We start from the raw sequence: 18,859 nt of genomic DNA, 5'->3' as shown, positions 1-18,859 counted from the left end.
AACACTCAAATTGTCCACTGACTTACTCAGGACATGGGTATGATTTTAGTATTACTTTTTTCCCACTTTTTTGCGATTCTCAACAGTATCCTACCAAAACTTAATGTTTCTAGCTTCCTTTTGTATATACAATGTGTTTTGTGGTATGCTTACAAACAGTTAACATTACAGTTTTAACTGTAATTTTCTCCCCGCTCTACATGCAACTCTCATCCATATAAACGTTTGTACTTTCATTAGTACATATTTGTTCTTTACTTTGTTTATTTACCTCAGTGTATTGCGTCTTGTATGCTACATATTACCCCTGTATATATACTTTTTGTTATTCCTGTTTTTGTTATTTTCATGTTATATATTTTCCCACATTTTTGTATGTATTTTTTTTATAATTTCATGATATACAATGAAAATCTAAGTCATGCAACTAAATTTAAGAAGTCACTAATTTACATTTCTAAACTTGTCAAAATTTCAGCAGTAACTGATTGCAGCCATCTACTTATAAGCTACATGTATCACAAGGTTGATAATGGGTAATTCAATCGAACAATACCGAGCTGCAATCGGTCTATTTTATTTATCAAGTAGAGGCACATGTAAAACATATTCATATTTGTTTTTTCCAGGTGCATATACATTTCAGTTATTCAAAAATACACTCAAACTTCTCGCTTGCGGCATGGTAGCCATTTTTCAGAAATCTGTGTATATTAATTTTTATCTACAGTTTTTTACTTTTATTTTGTTGATTTGCGGGGATATTGAGGTCAATCCGGGTCCTGCTATGGAAAGTGTCCTTGACATACTACATTTGATGCCTGGGTGCATGTAGTCTGGTTCAGACTTCGCCTTCCATATGCGGATCTAGAGGGGGTAGGACCCCCTGGAATTAACAAGGTTACTAAAACAAAGAAAAAAAGTTACCCCCCCCCCCCACACACACACACACACGAAATAGAATTTTGACGTTTGAGCAAGTTTAGGTTTTTTCTTTCTATTATGCTTGTCAAGAAATTTCTGGGACTGGATTTTTTTTTTACTTGGTTGCCCCCCCCCCCCCCCCCGGAAGAAATTCTGGATCCGCGCCTGCCTACCCATAACGCTCCTCATTCCTTTGCAAAGCCCTGTCCCTAGAATCACGCGCATCAGCAGTTACTATCTGTCGTGAAATAAAGTTCAGTTCAGTGGAAGGTTCTGAAAAACAACCCAATTTATAAGGGTTAACTAGTATCAAAATATTTAACATTTTTATAACAATTAAACTGTAATTCAAATATCCAACAAATAACTTTAGTAGAGTTATATTTTTCAGGCGAGAGAACAGTGACGTAGCATCGTTTTTGAAAGTGGGGAGGGGGGCAACAAGAGAATAAATATTCAAGCTACCGGCTGAAAACAACTTGCCATGCGCAAAATAAACCCCAGGAAATTGTCCAAACTTGAAAATACATAGGCGTCGGAACCGGGGAGGGGGGAGGGGGCTAGCCCCCACTTCTTTCCAAAGATAGACTTAGCATAGATGTTGAACATTCCTTCGTGGGTTTAGCCCCCCCCCCCCCCACCCACTTTCCATGAACACGAGGCAGTAAAGGTTTAAAATGAGGAAAGTGGTGGTATTTGGGGAAAAAAACTTTGGCACTGGAGTTCGAACCTTCAACCCACCCCCACCCCACCCCTTCTCACGAAATAGGATTTCTGTGTTTGGAAAATGGACATTTTTTTTTTTGCTTGTCAGGTTTTTTTTTTTTTGAAGTTCTAAAAAAATTCTTACACTTACCCACCCCACCCCCCAACTTTCAATTAGCTTCCGACGCCAATGAAATCCTATTTCGGGGGCGGGATGGGTTTTGAGTTAGATTCAAATTCTTCTATAGAATCAAATTTAAATTTTCTTCCTACTTTACGTACTACATTTACTTATTTGACCCTTTCTCTTACAAAAAGTGGGTCGGCCTTTAAATGAACATATTCAGTATAGTGTAAAGTTGTGTCTGAAAAAAAAGAAGCCGCTTTTCCTGTGTGCCCAGAGAAAATAAATATTGAGTTTCCAACTTTCCATCATTGGATCGGGAGATCGGATTCGGCCTTCAGAAGTTCGATTGATAAAGTATTAAGGCGTATTGAAGAATCTCAAATAACCCGACCCGGGTTTGCTTACCTAGTTTTACCAACACTCGTAGCGAACACCACGCCACCTAGCGTTATAATGCTGCACTAAATTTTGACGGTTTGACAACTTCCATTCGTCATCTTTGAATATGCTTCATTGTTAGCGTGATTGAATTAACATTCGTAGTAGAGATATTAAAGAAACTGTTTAAGTTTAAAAGAAAGTAGAATGAATTTACAAGAATAAAGCAACATAGAAGTAAAGACAAAATGAAGAATGATAAAAGTCAAAGTGAAATGTAATAAAGACGAATATGAAAACAATAAAGTGACATATAATTACAATAATAACAAAGCATAAAGAAGTAGGCAGAATAAGAATCAAAGCAAGATACATAGACTTTTGGCGGTAATTCCCTTCCATACACAATATTACGCACTCGTCGGGTATCTTCATCGATAATTGAGTTTCATTGAGATTTGTAGTCTGTGTATACACAGTAAACATAAATTCAGACATACCCATATCATTGTAGACAAATTAACAATTTTGATATTACAATAATATGTAACGGGAATACTTGGGACTTTCGAGGGATTAATTTTTTTTAAATGATAATTATAAATTCTATAAATTGATGTTTAAAAAGTTGAATATGGAACATTTCAGATTCTGATTTAAAACAACTACCCGTAAAACGTAAAGTTTTTACTGCTCGTGTGCTAGCTTGAGCCTTTGTAAATTCTGTAAACAAATATGAAATGAAATACTTAAAATTATTATTAAATAAGGAAAGAAAGAAAGTCTTAGAAAGAAAAACACGTCCGTGGTCTTCACAAAGCAGTTACGACTGTATTCTTCAAACTCTCGTATCAAACACTATAAATAAATCAAATACATATTTTAAAAAAAATTTTTTTGAATTAAATTTTGGTCAATTCTTAACCAACTATTTTATAAAGGTAATATATCAAATACTGAAATAAGAAATTAAAGAGACAACACCGCGGGCGTTTGATTTTCTCGACAGGCGTGCTCCATGCCGTACATGTATGCAAACTTTAAAACCAATAAAAACTCCAATCTGTGCTTTTTAAATTATAAATTGTGTATCAAATTAAGAAATTATACATGTATAAACTTAAAAACACAAGTAAACAAGTTTTATTTCATTTCCTTAACAAAATATTTAGAAGTCCCGAAACGTGTTAGCCCAAGTCCCGAAACGTGTTAACCCAAGTCCCGAAACGTGTTGTCAGGTCCCGAAACGTCGGGGTCCCGAAACGTCGCGGTCCCGAAACATCCAGAATTCGTCCGCAAGACCAACATTAGCCTTGATCTACACACGTGCGATGGAGCTGTTAAACGCATCCAGCGAGCTCGGAGGAACACGTTTTGTTTTGCCGAGAAGTTACGATGGCAGACAAAACTTTTCTTTTCTTAATTAGATCATATGAATACAAATTCTGATTAATAAAAATTATACAATCCCTGTTGAACTATATATAGTTTGTTCTAACATTTGCATCTGCAACAACTTGTGTTTAAAATGGCCGTGTTAGGAAAATCAAGACCGGATCGGAAAATTCTAAACTGAAAACCTTTTTTGTTTTGAAAATTACTGAAATATGCTAATGTATTCGTCGCAGATATTACTTACATTATTCAAGTTCTATATAAAATGGTAAGCCTATGCTGAACTCCAACACGAACCCGAATGTCCGACCCAGTTCTCGTTTTGCCACACATTTTATCCCCTACAGTTTACAAAGTGTACACACGTGAGCAGAATCCAGCCAGGGATTGAAAATTCCGTCATTTAATAATATACACACACAGAATGATTTATTTTTTCTTAAAAGGAAATTGTATGATAATTAACAGACTATAAACATGTACTTAATACAATTGTTGATATAGTATTATCAATTCATCGGTGAAAAAATATGAATCGAAGAATGACCTAAATATTCTCTATTATCAAACATGTAAAAAAAAAGAAAAAGGCTGAGGAGGCAGCGAGCGCAGGAATATTGATATTTTTTATTTGCATTTCGGGGGGAAAGTGATTTTCTAATAATATTTTGACGTTATTTTTGATTTCTTTAACGTATGAAATACACAACTTCACTCTTATCATGAACAATAATGTTGTATCTACTTAATCATGATGGAACTATTTTGGTCGGACCAATTTGTGTGAGCTGCCGCTGAAAACAATAATATATCTTGCAGAGATAGTATGCATTGATCGAATATATTAAAAATAAAAATAGCTCACATGTTTTAGAGGTAGACAGACTACTCGGCCCAACGACACCTCGGCCCGTGCTGGTTGACACCTCGGCCCTGACAGGTCGGCTCAAAATCATTGACACCTCGGCCCATACCGAAGACTGCTCGGCCCGTTAGGAATAAAATTAAATTTAGTTTGTTTAAATTAGTTTTTTTTTTTTTTACTTTCTATGCCACGGTATACGTAATGTAATGTACTATGTATATTTAATCACTATACGTATACTATAAATATACGATAATTTCAATATTTCAGTATTTTCTAACAAACCACAGCACAACATCAAATTACAATCCGTTGATTGGGAGGTACATGTAATAGGTCTACAAAGAAATTTATGCCCTGGTTTTCAAGATTTATTGATTTAAATTGTTTATTTTATATATATATATTTTACTGCTAAATTTTAAAAACTCATAGGCCTATTTTTTTCAAATCTCAGCAAGGGTTTCTTAAAGAAACTTTTCATTAACATGAGTAAGTCTCCCAATTATGGCTTCTCGTAATTAACTCCTCATAGTCACCACCCCATATGACACGCGCTCGAGACTCCAAAAGGATGCACCGCGTCTTCTTGTTTGTTTAATGATTAGCACTTATGATCAAGTTACTAATGGATTGTCTTTCTTTAATTACCGTCAATTTGCCGTCTTGGAAGATTGCAAATGTATCAAATTAATTTTCTTTTGCATTTCATAGATATATAATAGCATAAATAATAAATATATTTAACTAAAATATTATATTTCTATTTGGGCCGAGGTGTCTTTTATGTGAGCCGAGGTGTCTGCAAATTTGGGCCGAGCCGTGGGAGCCGAGGTGTCAATGTGCCGAGGTATCGTTGGACCGAGGTGTCTTTGGGCCGAGCAGTCTGACATTCGTTTTAGATACTTTTGGGGTATAGAATAAAAGTAGAGTGTCTAAAGTTTACAATGATATGCAGCAAGGTGCATTTCAAGCAAAAATTATGCCTGGAAATATGAATTGAAAAGAGCATTCATTTGGTTTGTTTACATTTTTTTGCCAAGCGAGAGCTATCCTGAGGTCATGACGTCAGAAGTTTATTAATAACCAGGGAATTCCACATTCAACACCCCTATTTCTGGATGTGAATATTTATCTGACACATTGCTCTATCAGGTGGTCAAAAATATTTTGGAAACGAAGATTTTTTAAAAAGTTACAAAGAAAATAAAACACATGTTTTTACTATATAAGTCTATATGTAAGCTAATTGTGGTCCGGGTCCTTATGATATAGGATCCGGGCCACAATTAAAGGGTGAAGGTCAAATGGCTAAAACGTAGCACATGTAGGAAATTCATATGCCTCCCTTTCAATGATAAAAATAAAAATAGCTCACATGTTTTAAAAACTATTAAATATCCTTCTCACTTTGATCTTTTGACTAAAACCTTAAAAAGGTCATTTATTTACCTTTGTGTAACTTGGATGATTATCTTGTATTATATGTTGGATATATTAGTTGGACACTATTTTTAATTTGACCCAAAAAAGAAGAAACCTGGAAAATCTTTTATTTCTTTGTATGAACAAATTATTTGATGTCATGCAGTTATTTTAACCAAAATATCAGGACAATCTGAGGACTTTTAAATAAAATGTTCACATTATAGTCAAGGAAACCATCAGTGTACCTACCAAAGACAAAATAGGAATGTCAACTCAACAAAGCAAGTAAGGCTCCTTTTCTTTAAAGAGTAAAATTCTGATGAATTGGTTGAGTGTTTCTTACTTTATGCCTATAAAGAAAAATATTTCCTCCATTTTGACTGTATGGATTAAGAGCTGTCCATATAATTGAATCAATGTAATGTCATTCTAAATGTCATAATGCCCATCATTCTTAATATGACTGTACTAGTCTCAATCATAAGATGGATCCACATTTTCTTTTAAATTTACATCACTTGGTGCCATATTTGAGGGAAACTCAGAATTCTCTGTTCAATTCATGTAAATTTCTGCTGTGCACCTTCTTCATTTGACATAATTTATTTACTTCTTGTATTCTGATTGAACAGGTTAGGGTTATCCATACATAGAAAGAAAACAGAACAGGAACACAGTGAAATTATTGCAAGAAATCCTTCAAATTTGATACATAGAAAGAAACATTGTTTTCATTCCTTTGGATTGACCCTGAATAGAGAATAGTAATTATTGCAAATAATTTCATTTATGTGACATGTTCTTGTTTATTATGTTATTAAAAAACAGTGTCTGTATTGGACTTAGTTTTATACTAAGTAGCTATTCGGTTCCTTTTTTGAACTAATTTTACCCTTTTCCACGTGATCATTATTGATCCGTTTACCAAACGAGAAAGCATGGTTTATTGAACTGCTGAATTTTTCGAATTTATACCATATTTCCCAAAGAAAATCCTACAACTTTTGTTGTGATGCCATTTTGAAGATTTCGGACGATGTGATCTGCTTGTTATTTGCAGAAAAACGTCTGTAAAGTGAGTTTTTGTTGCGAAATCGGCCTTGTAAAATTTACATGCGGGCATTAAGCATGCTGAGGAAGTCGCCATTCAGGACGACCAAAATACTTTACATGCGATTCTTACATGGATATTCTATTACTACGAGTCGTCTGGGGAATAATATGGTCAACTGAAGTAAATTTGGTAAACGATCGATAAACAGTGTCAGTGTATCTACAGTGGTGTAAAATATGTAGTAAATAATGTCGGGCTCGAGATCCCGAAAACTCTTACATGACCAACTATGTCAGCTGTAAACATAGACCCTTCGCTGTAGGTCTCTGCTGTAAACAATAATATACAATTACATTATAGACCTGACAGTGTATAGACTTTTTCCCGGGAGGTTTTTGCAACTGGCCGTCAGTGATTCACCTACATCGTTAATCCTAACACCGTGATCAGGCCTGGAGATTTTATCAATCACACCGGTGACTTCATTCCTTTAGGAACTTTTGCCTATTTACGGTGATTTGCAATTTGCTGAGCTTAGAAAATGTGCATCTATGTAATAACATCATTTTTATTAACTGTCCATCCAAAATATCACAAGACAGTTTGCTTCTTACATTCACCTTGGCCGGGGAATAAGAACCTGTTTGTTACAGTGGAAACCCTTCACTTCTTCAAGGACTTGAATGTCAGAATCATCTACACAAACCAGATATTGATGAGTGAATATAAACAGCTCAGCAGTGACGAGTGTTACCTTTTTACAAGTTATGAGATCTCCATTGATGCTGATGTAGTATTCACTTTACACTCCTGCATTCCCAGTATAAAACAGGCCAGTATAGTATAGTACTTCTGATGAAGTCATGTGTTATCCATTAAAATTAAGTTAATTAGCTCATAATTAAAGGCTAAAGTTTTTTGGTTCCTTATATAATTTTGCAATATTTTTACCAATACAGGTATTATACTTGGTAACAAATTCTGCTTTTCCTTTTAAGAGTTTGAACAATGAATGATCTTACTCAAGTTTACTCAAGTTGTTCATGGAGCCAAAAATATTGTTTGGAGTTAGTTGCCTATATGATGTTGGTAAAATATTGTCATTATATGGGTACACAAATCGTGGATGATTCAAATTTTCAATTGTTGAATCAAGATATAGTGTACGTGGGACCACATACACATTTATCACATAAACTGTGCAGGTCATAGGCCAAGCTTGTATATAGGTAGAATGATTTACATGATTTAATGCTGATATAGTATTGTTGCTAAGGGTGCACACCATAGTTTCAGGTGACCTTTTACTGAGAATTAGTGTAGAGTGAGGTCCACAAACACTACTTATGTTTACCATGCAAACCCACCACTGACTTACACGTTATGTTGTATTTTATGATTGTGAAGGACCATATTCATATTCATTTCACTGACACATTTGGTTGACTCTTGTAGGAACATATACGCATATTTTGTGGACATGTGCAGAACAATATGCATATGTATTTTGTTGACATGGACAAGACCATGTGCACATGTATTACCTTTTGACTCATGAAAGATTATATGCACATGCATTTTGTTGATCTGGGCAGAATTATATTCACATGTATTTTGTCGACTCATGCAGAACCATACATAATTATGCCAAATTGACATACATTTTGTTTTGTTGACTTGTACGCAACCATATGCACATGTATTTTGTTGACTTAGTCACTTGTGCAGGACCATATGCATATGTATTTTGTTGACTTAGTCACTTGTGCAGGACAATATATGCACATGCAAGTTGTTGACTCATGCAGGTCCCTATGCACACATTTTTCATGACTTGTGTAGGACCATATACACATGAATTTTGTTGAACTTTGCAGGGAAAAATGTGCAGGATCAGATGCACTTGTGTTTGTTGACTTGTGTAGGACCATATGCACATGTATTTTATTGGATTGTGCAGGACCATATACAGAGTAATGCACTTGTGTTTGCTGATTTGTGTAGGACCATATACACATGTATTTTATTGGATTGTGCAGGACCATATGCACAATAATGCACTTGTGTTTGTTGATTTGTGCAAGACCTGCATGGAAGTATATTATGACATGCAAATTTTGAAGTGCTTTTTTGGTAATATAATGTTATAATGAGAATAATTTATGCTGCATATATGTAGACATATTCTCATGTTGGAATTTACATAACCTGTTATTCCCTGTTGATTTATTGCAGTTGTGCAATACCCAAAGTAAAATAATTATGTCATTCTCTAAGAATTTATCTTGCATGTTCTGATTGTTCAGTTGTATAGGACATGGCTTAAAATATTGATTTAGATCAGAGCACTTGATTAAAAAAAAAAAAATGAATATCATATACTGGATAGTAGTTTACACTTTTATTTTTCCAGAGTTACCTATCCCACCAAATTAGAAACAGACACTATCCACACTGGGTAACACTTGCAGAAACTATATGGGCCATGTGGAAACAACAGTCAGAAATCAGATATGCATGCACAGACAACACAACAGTGGACAAACAAGTGTCCATTACCAAGGACATTGCCTCAACATAGCAAAGTATTGTGGCAACAGCCACTTTAAGTTTGGGTGATGTATTGGTTCATGTTTCTGGGGACTGCTCTGTCAACAAGTCCAACTTTAATCTAAAAACTAACCTCATTCAGGATAAAGAGATTCATTTGAATATTTCAAAGCTTTGATCAAGATCTAGTAAACTGAAAGTCATATCAGAGGGATATTTACAAGTTTTATGTCAGATAGTACTAAACTACCTAAAATAAAACTTTCTAGAAATCAAAGAAGACTTAGGGTGATCATAGGATCATTAATATATATATTTTTAGCTGGAAAAAGAGAGAAAATGGTAAAATCACAGGTCCTTTAAAAGAAACACATTTTGTGAAATCATATCTTCTATAATAGTTGTTCTACAAAATATGAAACAAAGGGTGAACACAGTTCATGGATCATCTCTATAATCAATCTCTGCAGGGCTCAGTAGCCGTCGAGCGGGACCATACATTTGACAAATGCAAATTACTGTAGCATAATGGTATCCTAATGAGGATTTACTGTCATGCAGGAAAAAATACATGCTTATTAACCCTGCAATTTCTATTGATGATGCTTTTAAGCTTATGCATTCGATTGTTGTATGCAATGTTGTTTCACTATACATGGGGCCATACATGTTAAGAAAGTTGCATCACTTGGTATATGGAATATCTCAGTTAACACAGGACCATATGTGTTAAGTTGTTGCATCATATTGTATATAAAAATATTTCTCTAAACTCGGGACCATACGTGTTTAGAAAGTAGATGTTTTGTACATGAAATGTTTGACTAAACACAGGACCATATACATGTTTAGTATGTTACATCATGTAATAGATATTGGCTAAACACAGGACCATATGTATTTGAATAGTTAGATCATTTTGTACATGGAATGTTTCACTAAACACGGGACCATACGTGTTTAGTGGGTCACATGTTGTAAATGGTAGATTTTCTAAACACGGGACCATACGTGTTTAGTGGGTCACATGTTGTAAATGGAAGACTTTCTAAACACGGGACCATACGTGTTTAATGGGTCACATGTTGTAAATGGAAGATTTTCTAAACACGGGACCATACGTGTTTAGTGATTCACATGTTGTAAATGGAAGATTTTCTAAACATGGGACCATACGTGTTTAGTTATTCACATGTTGTAAATGGAAGATTTTCTAAACACGGGACCATACGTGTTTAGTGGGTCACATGTTGTAAATGGAAGACTTTCTAAACACGGGACCATACGTGTTTAATGGGTCACATGTTGTAAATGGAAGACTTTCTAAACACGGGACCATACGTGTTTAATGGGTCACATGTTGTAAATGGAAGATTTTCTAAACACGGGACCATACGTGTTTAGTGGGTCACATGTTGTAAATGGAAGACTTTCTAAACACGGGACCATACGTGTTTAATGGGTCACATGTTGTAAATGGAAGACTTTCTAAACACGGGACCATACGTGTTTAATGGGTCACATGTTGTAAATGGAAGATTTTCTAAACACGGGACCATACGTGTTTAGTGGGTCACATGTTGTAAATGGAAGACTTTCTAAACACGGGACCATACGTGTTTAATGGGTCACATGTTGTAAATGGAAGACTTTCTAAACACGGGACCATACGTGTTTAATGGGTCACATGTTGTAAATGGTAGATTTTCTAAACACGGGACCATACGTGTTTAGTGGGTCACATGTTGTAAATGGAAGACTTTCTAAACGGGACCATACGTGTTAAGGAATTTATACCACTTTGTTTCTGCTATATGTCACTGAGCACGGGGCCATACGTGTTGAGGCAGTTTCATTACTTTAAATATACACAGTATTTATTAATTTATTTGAAATGTCTCTTGCTGACATCAGTTACCAATAGTATATCAGAGCGTTATACCATATGTATGACATTATCTGTATTGTTTGATTCCGCCAAGCCAAGCCAGAAGTTGTCTGTTGGTTCCTTATACCTATCCTCACAAATTTAAACCCTCAGTTTGGTAATCTGTTTTTCCTCTCGAGTGGTCAGAAGTTGTCTGCAGTTAAGAGGAACATTTTTATAAGTTTGACATCTCGGTTGACTGGTCAGAAGTTGTCTGCAGTCATGTGACACATTTTATGCAGCATGGTGTATGTTTGACACCTTTGTTGACTGCTTCGGAAGTTAACTGTCTGCAGTCACGAGGCATATTTTTATGTCTATGCAGCATGGTGTATGTTTAGCAACTTTGTTGACTGAACAAAAGTTGCCTGCAGTTAAGAGGCACTTTAAGGCTGCATGGTGTTTGTTTGATACCTTTGTTGACTGGTTAGAAGTTGTCTTTAGTAAAGAGGCACATTTTGATGCAGAATGGTGTAAGTTTAAAAACTCTGTTGACTGCAGCATGGTGTATGTTTGATACCTTTGTTGACTGGTCAGAAGTTGTCTGCAGTCAAGAGGCATATTTGATGCAGAATGGTGTAAGTTTAACAACTTTGTTGACTGCAGCATGGTGTATGTTTGATACCTTTGTTGACTGTTCAGAAGTTGTCTGCAGTCAAGAGGCACATTTTGATGCAGAATGATGTAAGTTTAACAACTTTGTTGACTGGTCAGAAGTTGTCTGCAGTTGACAAGGTCATTGTCCATGATTATAAATTCCCATTTTGCTGTCTGGTTAATATTTACTACAGACAGGTGTTTTGTACACTTTTTAAAATTATTTGATGTTTTGCCCTTTGTAATGTTTTCACTCAGTCTTATTGGATGTTTCTTTTTCTTGTTCACAATAACTATTGTATTGTCTTTTGAACTGAGTATATGTCAATTTAAAAAAAAAAAAAAAGATGTTTAAATGCTTTTGTATTAATCATCCTGTTGAGGAATTTTGCGTCTCCTGCCAAGACGCCTTTGGGTGGGTGGATCCAGTCTCTGATTGGATTGTGGCTGTTTGTTATTTTGTTTTCCCACCTTTTTTGATGACAGGCAGCAGTTTAGAGCATTTTGTATATGTCTTCCAAACTTATGATGTTTATAAGGGGGTCAACTTAAAATGCATGTATATTGTACCTTGTGAAAGATTACAGGGTTGGAATTATTATTCTAGTCTGGTTGACCCCCCTTTTGCCTATGTACATCATGTTACAATGTCATTATGGTGCTGGGGGTCAGATTGTGTAATATTTTGACTAAGAGGTGTAATACTCTATATTTGAGTCCTCCTTTTTCTGACCCCCAATTTGTTAAATGTGTTTTACTTTTCCGTCATTTACTTTAATAAATGACATATTTCACTTCAGCATGATGTTATTTGTTTTTGCCTGTTTATCGAAAAACAAGCTCAGTCGTTTGGCAGGAGAACTAAGGAACATAAAATAGTAATTATTGCAAATAATTTCATTTATGTTTCATGTTCTTGTTTATTATGTTATTATAAAACAGTGTCTGTATTGGACTTAGTTTTATACTAAGTAGCTATTCGGTTCCTTTTTTGAACTAATTTTACCCTTTTCCACGTGATCATTATTGATCCGTTTACCAAACGAGAAAGCATGGTTTATTGAACTGCTGAATTTTTCGAACCCACCATCCACCCCTTCTGCCACCAATGCTTGTAATTTCTTTCAGGTTGATATTTTTGTTGTTATGTTTTACCAATCCTTTTTGATAGTGTTTGAATGGGTTTAAAAGAGATTTATAGTACTTATTTCTACCGCACGTTCTTACTGAACAAGTAAACTTTTTGTACATTGTAATAAATGGCAAATCCATGTATTAGGTTACTGAGAATGAGTCCGACATTTATTTTGTGTACCTCGCAATTTTGCTTATGTCTGCAGGTTTCCATATGATTTTTCAGCATAAAGCAGTGTGGCTTTTTATATATGGTTTTTCCTCGGCGGTGAGAGAAACATAGTTGTGTTCAATTTAATGCCTGCGCGATTGTATTGTTATTGGCTGTTTGTTATTTTGTTTTCCCACCTTTTTTGATGACAGGCAGCAGTTTAGAGCATTTTGTATATGTCTTCCAAACTTATGATGTTTATAAGGGGTCAACTTAAAATGCATGTATATTGTACCTTGTGAAAGATTACAGGGTTGGAATTATTATTCTAGTCTGGTTGACCCCCCTTTTGCCTATGTACATCATGTTACAATGTCATTATGGTGCTGGGGGTCAGATTGTGTAATATTTTGACTAAGAGGTGTAATACTCTATATTTGAGTCCTCCTTTTTCTGACCCCCAATTTGTTAAATGTGTTTTACTTTTCCGTCATTTACTTTAATAAATGACATATTTCACTTCAGCATGATGTTATTTGTTTTTGCCTATTTATCAAAAAACAAGCTCAGTCGTTTGGCAGGAGAACTAAGGAACATAAATACCATTTACTTTTTGGCAAGTGTAAACTTTATACTCCATGACTAATCATGATTTGTATATTGAAATTTAAACTGGTGTCCTTTAGGGTAAAATCATAATACTCCAACTGTCCTAGTGAGTATTATATTCAATCAACTTTGTGAAATATTCCCAACTTCCAATGCTTCTTATTTACATTTAAAGAAAAACTGACTCAAATAAAATTGTTCGTTTTCTTTTTATTTTATAGGAAATAACATGCTGACAGTGAATCTCGTCATTTTTTAAAAAACAGATTAAAGTAATATTTACAATTGTCTTAAAATGCTCAAATGTAAGTTTATTTCATACCCAAATGAAATGTATAGACTGAATGTACTTATATATTAAATGATAGATTAACCCCTTTGTAGTAAAAACATTTTTTAACCCTGATTTTCTTGCCTATTCTCTCTTACATTTCCTAATTTGAGTATTCTCAAATTATTGATTACATAAGCAAATAAATTTAAGAGAAAACCACAATATATGCTGAATACCCTGAAATGAAATGGTTACACATGTAAGATGTGTGACAGGTCATGTAAAACTTTAAAGTCTACAAGATTTTAAGCTAACCATATTACACAATAAGACTACTTTTTTAAAGTTATGAAAAATTCTCCACAAAAAGTTATTTATGCAAAAGATAAATGTTTGAATATACTTTTTAAAATATATTTTACATGAATCAATCAAAGAACATAACAAATCATTTCTTTGTGGCTGTTTTTCTTTGGAACATCTGTGAACCAACTGTTTTGTCTTTTTGATACAAAAGCGTCCAAAAATCATTTGGAATAGTTATGTACTGTTAAAGCCTGATGCTCAGTTAAAACAGTAGAGATCATTTTAAGAGTTTCTGGTGTGTGTCCTATTTAGGAATTATTACAATGTAACAAAGATGAAACTCATAATTTGATTTAATCAGAAATGATAAAGTCATCAGGTTTCCGCATGCTTTGCTGACACATCATGTACATTTACTACTCTACTGGTATGTCTTTAGTAGGAAAAAGGGAAATCAACAGAACTTAGCATTCCATATAAACAAAAATGAAACCTTTGATGAAAAATTCTCTCCTAAATATAAAATGTAGATGAACTTCTTTCAAATTGGATGATGTCATTTTTACATGCCAAAAAGAAACTAATGCAACTAAACTAAAAAAGACAATCAATAAATTTTACAGAAAATAAAGGCAAATATCAAGACAGAAAGTCCAGGAATTGAAAAAATTCTACAGTTATCATCTAAAGATGTATATGTTTGGATTCATTTTAAATTCATAAGCAAATGATATGCTGCCATTCAATCTTTCAAACTTAAAAAAAAATACTTTCTTTACTTTTGAATGAAGATCTAGAGGAGTCTTCCCCATGCAGATCTATTTATGAATGGGTTTTTCCCCTTGACCTTAGTTCAAAACTTATATTATTCCAACCAGTCTTTATCTATGCAGTGATAATAAGATTTTTACAGAATTCTTAGGTATTACATAGTAAAAGTCTTTAAACATCCTTGTTGTGCATTTGATTTACATTTCCAATTCTTTCCAAAGAATATGCCATGTCACCCAATATAACAGATATAAAGTCTCTAGGTTATAACAAAATGTTAAAGTTTCAACATTACAAAGCTCATATTAGTAATCTTACCAACTGACTTTTACCCAGAAGAAAAATGATCTTAAAATCTATAGAAAATCTCCGATTCATTCTTAACTTATGATGTGAAGTTTGTAGGTTACAAATTATTTTCAAAAGTAGTTATCTCAATAATCGCATGCTTTGACCTTGACAAATGTGTCCTTTAAAACTATGTGTATTACTATAAGCTGTTATGTGTAGTAAGCATGAAGTATATGAGATGATAAAAATATTCAAGATATTGCATCACAGATTACTGGGTAACTGCATCTTGAAGTGGGATATTAAGGGACCTTTATCATATTTCAAGTTTTAAATTTAAAAATAGGGTACAATACACATACATATATACACAAATACAATATATTTACAATTCCAGGAAAGTAATAATTACATTAAATCTAGCATCTGAATATCTGTGTAATTTCTAGGGGGATATAGAAATAAGATGCAAAATAAAAGATTTAAATGTATACTTCTCACACATAACAACTGTCTTCAATATGAAGTGGCAAAAAATAAAAGTCACATTTAAATACTCTGAAGTCCGTGAGAATTAATTTTTAAAGAGCCCATGCTATCAGAAAATCATATTTTCTATACTTATTACAAAATGTTGAAGTTATTGCAAGACTCATATCAGTTATCTCAGTAACTGGTTTTTATTCAGGAGAAACATGATCCAAGATTTCTTAAGAAATCTCTTATTCATCCTATTCATTCTTCATTTATGTACTTATGATGTGAAGTTTGTAAGTTACAAATTATTGTCAAAGTAGTCTTCTCAATAATCTCATGCTTTGACCTTGATAAAGTGTCCCAAACAACAAAAAGTATTCCTCCAATCAGTCTTTATGTAGTAAGTATGAAGTATATGGGATGACAACAAATATTCAAGATATTAACCCATATTCAAGCAACGTCAAGGAATATGGGATTTTATCTCAGTGATACATGTGCATTGTTCATTTTAGATTGAGTATGTGCTTCGCGGAATAATCCGGGTTGTGCATACCAGTTTTTTTTGTTAGAAATGCCACAGTGACTATATATACTTGGTACGTGACGTAATTTCCTCCTTTCTAAGTTAGCAGACGAGCACATGGGTAGGCTGGTTCATGCGATACAATCATTTCAATTTTGGATAATTCAAAAGGCGAACTTTAGACCTAAGGGGTGGTCACGAATAAGTGGCCCACCTTCTTAGGGTGTAATAACAAAATAAAAATAACAAATAATAACAATAAAAAACATTCTATGCTAATTACAAAACCAATAACGTTACAGGAAAAATTATCCGTATGATTACAGGTGCATGAAATATAGCATGTGTCAGTCTAACACTTGCATAAGGTCAACACAAGTGCATAGGAATGCACAGTCATTTAAATCTCATAATCAACGCCTTTACTGTCTTAGATTAAGCACACTAAGTCATAATTCAGGTACTCTCAAAATTCTTTTGGACCTAAAACGAGCAGTCGTGCAGTGCTTTGGACAAGGGTTTTAAATCAGAATTTGAGTTATTAAAAACGTGGACGAAAACTATTTCTCCTACTAACTTCGTATCGGAAAATCAGAATGGGGACGTTTTTCCGGCCAAATGAGAGTAAGGGGTAGTTGAGTCTGGGGATATAATTTGACCCGATTACAAACACCCATCCCTCAAAATATCCCCAACCGGGACGATATGGTTGCTCGCGCTCGATCACGCTTTTTACCTACCCACTTCCATTTAACACTAACGCACACATAGACCCAAGGGAAACAACAGTTAACACTGAATAACTTTTGACACAGTTGATGCCATGTTTCGAAGACTTACAGGACCATTTTCTCTAAAACAGATAAGGCAAACGCATATATTGTATATATACAATAGGAAGTAAGCTGATAGGACTTTATTTTAGGGAAGCCTAATCCATGGACAAAATACTAGTATTTCCATATTATAATATGTTATACATTCTCTACATTAGTGTAATCGTCGCTTACAAAATAAGCAGGTTAAGGTAAAACACAACATTCATCTATTAAAATATCAATATTTTTGCAGGATGGGCAGACACTTGCCTGTGTGCTCAAATAGGGATACATCTTAAAATGGATAAAGCCCAGGGGTTCACAACATGTTTAGTGTTCTTGGAGCTAGAAATAGACACATTATGTAAATTCGATTCACAGCTACAAAACGCAAATCTTATCATACCCCCCCTCCCCCCCAGGGCCATACCGGGTAGCCGTGCATCAACCAGGCCTTACTGTAATATGTTTGGCATTAGATTTTAAACCTTGTCAATAGGTTACTAAAGCTAGATAACTAAACATTCATATGTGATTGGAATTTCGGGCTAAGAATGATACTGAAGAGAGTTCTCACGATACTCTACAGCTATTCACCGACATCGGGGGTGAATCCATTAGGACGAGACTTCCTTTACATGTCAAAATAAAAAAAAAAATTCTTGTATATCTGGTTCTTATTTTTAATAAGCCATCATCATCTTACAGAGCTTTGTACCTTATTGGATCATCTTTTTGTCAAATTTACAACAGTGTAGGTTTTAGGCTCAACATATATTCGTAACGCCGTATATAGCCACAATGGGCTTGTAATAGTAAAGTTTAATCAAGAAAAAATGAACTTAGGGTGGCTAATACCACATGAGCAGATCCTATTATCCCTTAAGCAATTTACTGCCTCTATCTAATTAGTGTGGTAGCAATCATGTCAATTGCCTATACCTGTAGCCGTCTTTTAGGACAAAGGGTAAGAAGTTACTTAAACGATTATATAGCAAACTTTATAGTCGAGGATGAGAAAAGCGTACACCGGGATTAGGGGACTTTATAAGTGCAATCGGGGAACTACCCCATTTAAGGGTAACTTAAACATCGGTCAAGTTAAGAACATTCTAATATAGATTCATTTTAATACCCGGTATTCTCCTCTTTAAGTCTAAGCGTCTTGAAAGGAATGGAAAATCTAACAGAAAGGGAAAGTCAAACACCTATTTCCATGATCTTAAATAGGTATAATATCATCACTCAGGCTCAATAAGCCTGTAATTATCGGTCAAATACTAATTATCAATCCCCCTTTAGCATACAAATCATATGATTTCTCATGTTTAATCAATAAGCATGATTTTTTTACATCGTTTACAATAAGGCATTAATTAGTTTTCCATACATGAGAGAAGATATATACCATACAGGCCCATGGCCTGTCGTGCTCACATGCTGAGAACAGTTTAACATATACTTTCATTGTAATTTCTTAATACAAGTGCTCTGACTACGCACATCTCTCGGTTGTGTTCAAGCATAGATACAAACCTAGATGTTAGATTAC

This window comes from Saccostrea cucullata, unplaced genomic scaffold, assembly GCF_032062105.1.
Source record: "Saccostrea cucullata isolate Sc308-1 unplaced genomic scaffold, CSIRO_AGI_Scuc_v1 ctg460, whole genome shotgun sequence".
In the NCBI taxonomy this organism is placed as follows: Eukaryota; Metazoa; Mollusca; class Bivalvia; order Ostreida; family Ostreidae; genus Saccostrea; species Saccostrea cuccullata.
The sequence above is the reverse complement of the archived record's forward strand: the minus strand, read 5'-3'. Positions refer to the sequence as shown.